At 32.6% G+C, this 8,217-nt stretch overlaps 1 protein-coding gene across 5 annotated transcripts in view; it reads left to right on the top strand.

Annotated features, from left to right (window-relative positions):
• Positions 1–8,217, top strand: part of KCNJ16 (potassium inwardly rectifying channel subfamily J member 16) — a 166,512-nt gene that overhangs the window by 68,126 nt on the left and 90,169 nt on the right. The window contains exon 1 of one of the 5 annotated variants that reach the window (XM_007482719.2): positions 4,234–4,334. The exons of 2 other annotated variants lie outside the window; for them this stretch is intronic. The gene's annotated coding sequence lies outside the window, so the exon portion shown is untranslated. Of the gene's footprint in view, positions 1–4,233; positions 4,335–8,217 lie in introns of those variants that run through there. 2 more of the 5 variants (XM_056817219.1, XM_007482718.3) reach the window with 2 other exon arrangements.

The raw sequence follows: 8,217 nt of genomic DNA, 5'->3' as shown, positions 1-8,217 counted from the left end.
TTGTAACATTAGTGAGTATGATAGGTGTGAGGTGGTATCTTAGTCATTTTAATTTGAATTTCTCTAATTAATGATGATTTGGAGCATTTTTTCATATGACTAAAGAAATTTTTAATTTCTTCATCTGACAATTGCCTGTTCATATTTTTGGCCACTTCTCAGTTGGGGAATACATACATGCGTCTTCATTTTCTTCTGTGTGATACTTATTTTTATAACTTTACTGCAAGTGGTTGTTTCATCTACCTCATTCTAATCATTGATACAATCAATGCATTTTTGTTGTTTTTTAGTATCTTTATTGGTAACTAATTTCCTTCTCTCTAGCAATGTAACCATTGTTATTGCTCCTTAGCCCTTAAATCTAGTTTGCTGCTAAATTTTATTAATTCTAACTCCATGGCATCTGTTATATCTTTGCTCTTCTCAACATTCTACTCTACTCTATCTACATCAAGTTCTTTTCACCATGGTTGCAAATGATGTAATAATTTGTCTTCTTGCACTTTTCCAATCCATCCTTCAAATAACTGCTGTTATTGTTCCTTTGTTAAAGGATTCACTACATAACCATCCTACTCAAGAAGTATCAGTAATTTCTTATCACCTCAATGAAAAATATAACCCATTTAATTAGAGCTAGATTTTGAAGGGTTTTGAATGCCTTTTTTCTCAGAGTGACTTCACCTTACTTTTCTTTAAACACTCTATATCCTAGTTAAATTGATATTCTATTTCCCATCTACAAGTGTGGAATAGTTTCCATACTCATCCCCACTTTTTTAAAATCTCCTACTCCTTTCCTGACATAGCTTATAAATTGTTTCTATATATGGCCTTTCTTGATTCTGTCAATTGTTCATACTCTACTCCTACCAAGGAAATACCTTTGATTTAATCTGTCTGGGTATTTCTTTCTTCCTATAAAGTTCATTGTGGATAGAAAATGTTTTCCCTCCATTATCTCATGAAAGTATTCAATAGATTATTGTTTGAGTTGAATTGGTATCATTCTTTCTATAGTAATTATATGCTCTTTTTATGCTCTAGTTCCAGTTACAATTTAACTTACTTTTGTAAAAGTTGAGTCAGGGATTTTTAAAAATGCAAATGTCCTGGCATAATCTACAATTAAACTTCACATTTCTAAAGAAATGCTTTTTAGGTCTTCCTTTCAGCATCTCTGCCTTACCAAATTCAATGAAACTTTCATATATTGGGAAATTTGTGGATCAGTATATAGACCTGGAATCAAAAAGAGATTAATTCAAATCCAGTCTAAGATACTCACGAGCTGTGTGAACCTAGGCAAGTCACTTAACCACTACCTGCCTCAGTTCCCCTATCCATAAAATGACATAATAATAGCCCTTCCTACCAGGATTATTGTGAGGATAAAATTAAATAATTGCAAATTACTTAGCACAGTGCCTGGCATGTAGGAAGTATTATGCAAATGTTAATTATTGTTATCATCATTAATATATTTTAGAACCACATATAGTCCATTTAACCACAAAATAAATCTTTAGAAAATTACCTGAGAATGACACAAAATTCATTTCTCCATTCTACAAATATCATCAAGATAGGAAACCACAACAGATTCAGAAGGTAAGCAAGAAATAGACTAATGAAATATGGAAATATAGCTAGGGCATTCTCAACCCTAATGACTCTCTTTAGAAAGATTTCAAATCTAATAGGGGAGGAAGTCTGCCATTAATCCCTGACCAATCAATCAATTCAATGATTTATTGATGATAATAGCTAAAAGTAAATAACTCCTAATATTTGTCGGGCATTTTGCTAAGCACTTTACAAATACCATCTCATTAGATCCATGTAACAATCCTGGGAGGTAGATGCTATTATTTTCATTTTATAGAAAAGGAAACTGAGGTAAATAAAAGTTAAATGATTTGTTATGGGTCACACTGCCAGTAAGCGTCTGGGACTGGATTTGAACACACCTTCTTGACTCCAGGACGAGCTCTATACACTATGACACCTAGATGCCCAATGGTTCAAGTTCTAAGCTAGGCACTGTACTAAATTCTGGTAGATAGAAATAAATAATAACTCTTAGATTTAAATTAACATCAGACTTACTGGCTATACCATTTTAGCAGTATAATGAATAATGACACATCAGTATAAATTATTTACTATACTTTAGCTGGGACATAAATCACAGTGAACATTTATTCTATCTATCAACGTTACTCTTGACATTTTCAGTTTTGGAATATAATGCCACCACTAAACTCTCAAGATTGCAACCAAAGTCTCTCAAGACTCCTTTTTATTTATTAACAATATAGTAGTTAAACTCATTTTTCTCAGAGGATACATTCTTTCTCTTTGAGATCTTACAGTCTCTTTCCAGCATAACAGTTAAAACTTTCCATTCTCTTCAAAGACTCCTCTTTACAAAATTTCTTTGCAAAATAAGAATTAAAGTATTTCTCTGAGGAAAGAAACTTTCTCATCATTTCATAGTTTCTCTAACTTATCTGTTTTTATTAACTTACTCTAATTCATCTCATTTTATTTAAAAATCAGTGTTTTTTATTTTAAAAATTTTCTCTGATTCTCAGAATTTCAATTTTTGCATTTACTCATTATTTCTTTTCTAGTCTTTTAAAGTTTTTTCCAGTTTTTTTTTCCTAGGATTTTTGAAGTTGCTCATCCCATTTAATAGTCTATTTTTTCTCTTTCTTGCTGATAAAGATATTTAAATATATAAATTCTTCCTACCCCCAAAGCCCAGGATTGTTTTAGCTATAAATTTGGTTATAATTCATCATTTCCCACATGCAATTATCTGGGTTTTTTCTCTGATTTGTTCTTTGAATCACCTTTTCTTTAAGCTGGTAATATGTAGCCTGCATTCAGTTTCTAATCCTGCTTTCAAATATCCATATTGGTTTGAATTTTTCTTGTATTTGTAGCTACTAAAGGCTGAGTGTAAAAATTCTGCTTTTCTGCATGTTTATTACAAATAATGGCAATGTTAAAGTATTGTAAACAAAGTTTAGCTATGATATACTAACCCCCTATCTTCAGTTCTCATGGCTACCTTATATAATTGAATTCTACTACTCTTGATTCTTTAATATCTGTTTCAGGATTTTCAAATAATTGAGTCAGTCATTTTAACCCTTGTTAACAGTGTCCTTATCCCATTTTACTAATTCCATTATCATTATTATTATTATTATTTGAAGAATTGATATTGGCTGAAATTGAACACACACACGCACACACATACACAAATACACACTCATATACAAGCACACACCAGGTATGACAAAACTATGTTTCAGTTGGGCTTTTGATCTTTCATTTGGTTCAGACAGAATACCATCCTGGAATCAGGGTGACCTGAGTTCAAATCCAGGCTCAGATAGTTATGGGCTATGTGACAATTAGGAAATCACACAACTCATCTCTGTCTCAATTTCTCCATTAGCAAAATGAATATTATTATATTGTCCACCTCCTAGGGTTGTTATGAGGATTAAATTAGATAATATGTGTAAAAGTTCTTAGCACAATGATTGGCTCATAGTAAGTACTACATCAATGTTAGCTATTGTTATAATCATTGCTATTATTTTTATTCCTGCTCAATATAATGGTTTTTGATTGACCTCTCCAATCCTGTCTTTTTCTTCTTTTCTTCCTCATGTCTCCTTGACTCTGGATTTATTATTTTGGTATTGTGCAATCAAGAATAAATGTACTACTGTGCAATGATAAAATGTTCACCTTGGTCATATTGGCTCTATTTCTTTTGACACAAGAACTCTCGTAGATATAGCCCATATCCTAATATATAGATTTCCTGCAAAAAGTAGAGGCTTTAAGTAACCTATGTAAATTTGAAGAACTGGCATGAGTTTTTACACAGGCTATTTCCAAACAACCCTGTTTGTAAATATTTGAGGCACTTAATGCCATTGTTTAAGGAATTCCTGGCCCAGAAAATCTTCCTCCTTCATATCACTGACCAAGTGAAAGCTGAGCTAGTACATGCTTGAGTGACCTTCACATTATACTTTCTCTGGTACTCAGCAGTGAAGTAACCACAGACTCAGCTGACCAGAAGTCACCTGTTTTTACAAGATGCCAGGGGCTACCTATGCAGATCCCCAGGCTTGGATTGTAGGAGCAAGTCGGTGTCAATGTTTAACTTGGATTCTTGGTTTCTGTGCCTTTTTTCCCCTTTATTATTAACCTAGGAATATTTTTCAAGTTGCCCAGGTTATGAGTACTCAGTTCACCAAACACCTCTTTAAAACCTCTGCCTATGGAGAGAATGAATAAAGGTAAGAGATGCTATGTTGTTGACATCACAGAATTGTTATTTATCAGTTTAGGCTATTTTGACATCTGCTCTATTCTGAAAAAAATTAATGAAAAATATTTTGAATTTATAATCTTCTCTAGGTCTCAGTTTGCTCATATAAGAGGAAGAGATTGGAAATATATGAGCTCTGAATTCTCTTTCAAATCTAAATCTATAATCTTTTGGCAATCTATTAATATAGTTGAAAACAATTTTTCTAATATTTTGAGAGGAAAATATTGTATATACCATATCATTTTGTTCAATCTTAACCTGTTACTCTTCAGGGTTTTCAGAATTTGTTACAAGGTGTTAAAATTGAGTTCGTGGGTTAACATAAACACACACAACTGTGATTTCACATTTTTTGGAATATACTGATGCTTCTTCCAAATGCAGAATAGCTGGATTAAACCTACTTAGAATATATTTGATTTAATGCTTCAAATATTCTCTTTGGTGTAGTTGTGATTGATCTTGTAGCCTTCTTGGGAGACAGTTTGGATTGGAAATTTAGAATTGGAAATTTTAGCACTTGATATGATCTTTTCCCAAACCCCCCACTGTTAGAGAGAAATATATTACATTCTTCTTTAAGGTACTAGGAGAGCAGATCATTAGTGTGTCTGAGAGTTTGTGTATATTAGAATATCTTCTATCAGAAGGGAGAACTATTAGAAGCTGAGGTGGGTTATAATTAAAAGATTCAAACCTTTAGACATATTATATAAACATTTATCTATAACTCTTTGACCAAAGTGATTTTTATCTTTAAAAAGGCAGAAAGGATTTTTCTCCCTTATTCATATAAGTAATGTGATGGCCCACAACTATTCTCCAGTTTTAAATATTAATTTTTCTTCTCATTGGGCATTTTGTACTGACCAAATATTTTTAAAATTCAATTTTCTTTAATCCAATTGTTCTTGATATCTACACTTAAATTGTGGGATTATCATTATAGGCAGAACATAGTTCATTTGGGCCAACTTATTCCAATAACCTGCTCATGGATTTGCATGCTATAAGTGTTTTCCATTGCAACCCATCCTCCTTTCACCCACTAAAATTATTTTCCTAAAGTCTGACTTGTCACCCTCATATTCAATAAATTCCAGGGGATTCCTATTGCTTTCAAGAGCAAATACAAATTGCCTTGTTTGCAATCAAAGCCCTATATAACCTCATCCACTCCTTCCTTTCTAGTCTTCTTATATACCTTACTCTCTAACACATATTTTTTGATCAACAGTCCCTGGCTTCCTAATTTTTCCATGAACAAGACACTTCACCTCACAGCTTTTGGCACTCTCTCTGACTATCCTCCATGCCTAGAATACTCTTCTTCCTTTATTCCACATACTTATCTCCCTGACTTCTTTTAAGCCCCAACTAAAATTTTATCTTCTATATGAAGTCTTCCCCCTTCCTTCTGTTAATTATTTCCTCTTTATCCCATGCAAATTTTCTCTGTATATGTTTATATTAATATTTATATTATCTCCCCCATTATATAAAATGTTCATGGAAGTCTGTCTTTTTCCTCTTTTTGTATTGCCAGTGTTTAGCATAATGCCTGGCACATTGCAGATGTGCAAGTACACACTAAGTTCTTAATAAATGTTCATTTTTTGAATAAAAAAACCTTCCTCATTAGACCCAAGGATGTTAAGCAATTTGCCTTTGGGTCATATAGGCAGTAAGCATCAGAGTAAAATGTCAGCTTCTAACTTGGTTTCCAAAAGTAGTTGCACAACTATACAACGGTAGAGACAAGACAAGAAAATGGGGTTTAGTAAACTGTCAGCTAAATATGGTTCAAATCATGTGAAATGGCAGAAATATGATTCAATCATAGATTATATGGGGAGGTGTAGTGCCCAGAAAGAGGGAGCTGACTTTCCTATGTACTCTGCCTTGATGAGATCACGTTTTTAGTGCTCTGTCTAATTATGATCACCATGTGTTAAGAAATATATTGAAAAATTGTGGACAATGCTCAGAAGAGGGTGGCAAGTATGGCAATGGATCCAACACCTATGTCACACAGGGATCAACTGAAGCAACATGCAATATTTAACTAGGGTGAGACCAATTAGGGATGGGTAATAAGAGCAATCATCAATTATTTATGGAAGAGAGATCAGATTAATTTTGAATGGCCCAGAGGGCAGAGCTAAGAGAAATGACTATAGCTGAAAAGATTTATATTAAGAATTGACCTAATAACAAACCTAAAACAAGTAGAACAATTGCAAAGTGGAAATGACTATCTCACAAGACAGAAGTTTCCATATTTGTAGAGGTGCTCAAGCAAAGAATGGATAACTATTGTAGTAAATATTGTAGGTGGTATGCTTGGCTAGTTATTCTTTAAACTTAAATGATTTCTGAGGTATATTCAAGTTCAAAAATCTTTGATTCTGTGTATGATGCATAAAACTCCAAAGTACTGGATTCTATGTATGATGAGAAATTTATAATATCTTGGAGACATGATTCCATTTTATTCCATTCACTTTAATTCATTTCACAAAACATAATAAGATTTGCATATGAGACATGAATTAACAATACTGGTTAATATTTGAAACTAATTAGATATGTGCCTTTCCTTTGATACTTTGTTATTATTCCTTTGCAAAGAAAAGGAAGGAGCAAAGGAAATATACTTCATGGTGCCCTCTTTCAAGAATTATGCCATGGTTCACAGACCCTCTAACTAATTGGTAACTCATAGAAATAAACCAAAAGGCTTAATTAAAATGACTAGATTGACTCTGATCACAGACATTGCCAATAGACAGGCAGTCATAGAGTAAAAATAATAGGTTGCTCTGTAATAAACAAAATTAAAATGCTTTCTACAAATGCCTATTTCTTGATTATTATTTTATCTCCTCATATCTCAGGAATTTGTAAGTAGCATATGTTTTTATCAGTCCCAATATGTTTGTCTGGTCATTTGGGGATAAAAACAGTAATTTGAGTCACAAGCAAACAGAATTTCTCAGATTCCTATTGAAGTCAAAGTAAACAAAATTATTCTGTTTTCCTGTTAAGTACTTCTATCCAGAAGAGGCCAGTTTTTGAAAAATTGCTGCTCTTTGCAAAATGCTTCACCAGAGGGTTTTTAATGCATGAATGATTACAATTAATTTTTTTTTCCTGGCTAAGTCAATGTTCTGAGAGGAACTTGTTAATAGCTATTCCTCAGGTACATATGACCTGTGCTTTCTAAGTTAGTTTTATGTTGTATTCTGTATATTGGGAGACTACTCTTACAGTTGTGAAGAATACAAAGTCAGATACAAAAACAATTTATTTTATCCTGCTAGGGAAACTTCTCATTTTCATTCATGACTCCATTAATATAACTACATACTTTCCTTGTGTTTTGGTGTCTCCAGTAGTTAATAGATGCCACTTCATGGTCCATGTTGAAAATGCTTAAACATAAAGTTTTAGGTTCCATAAAATTACCACCTCATTTTTGATATGTATTTAATTCTATAAATGACTTTATCTTTATACTTAAGCATACAATTAAAAAAGATTCTATATAAAAATCTGAACCTACATTATATATAATTTGTTAAGTATATATTAACTGTCCTTGACCATGTTGCCATCTGAACTTCCTTATACTTTTTTTAATTAATGCCTCATGTATGGCATATTTTGATTTCTTTCTCTTTTTTCCCCATTTTTTGCATTGCTATCACTACCTATCATCTCCATTCTACTTCACTCAAATTCATGGAGGTTTTCCCTTCTAACAATCTAATCAAGGATAAGAGATTCATATATTGGATATTTCTGGAAATCACCTCTAGACTGCTCTTCCAGGATGTGGTAAATTT

This window comes from Monodelphis domestica, chromosome 2, assembly GCF_027887165.1.
Source record: "Monodelphis domestica isolate mMonDom1 chromosome 2, mMonDom1.pri, whole genome shotgun sequence".
NCBI lineage: Eukaryota > Metazoa > Chordata > Mammalia > Didelphimorphia > Didelphidae > Monodelphis > Monodelphis domestica.
The sequence above is the reverse complement of the archived record's forward strand: the minus strand, read 5'-3'. Positions and strand labels throughout refer to the sequence as shown.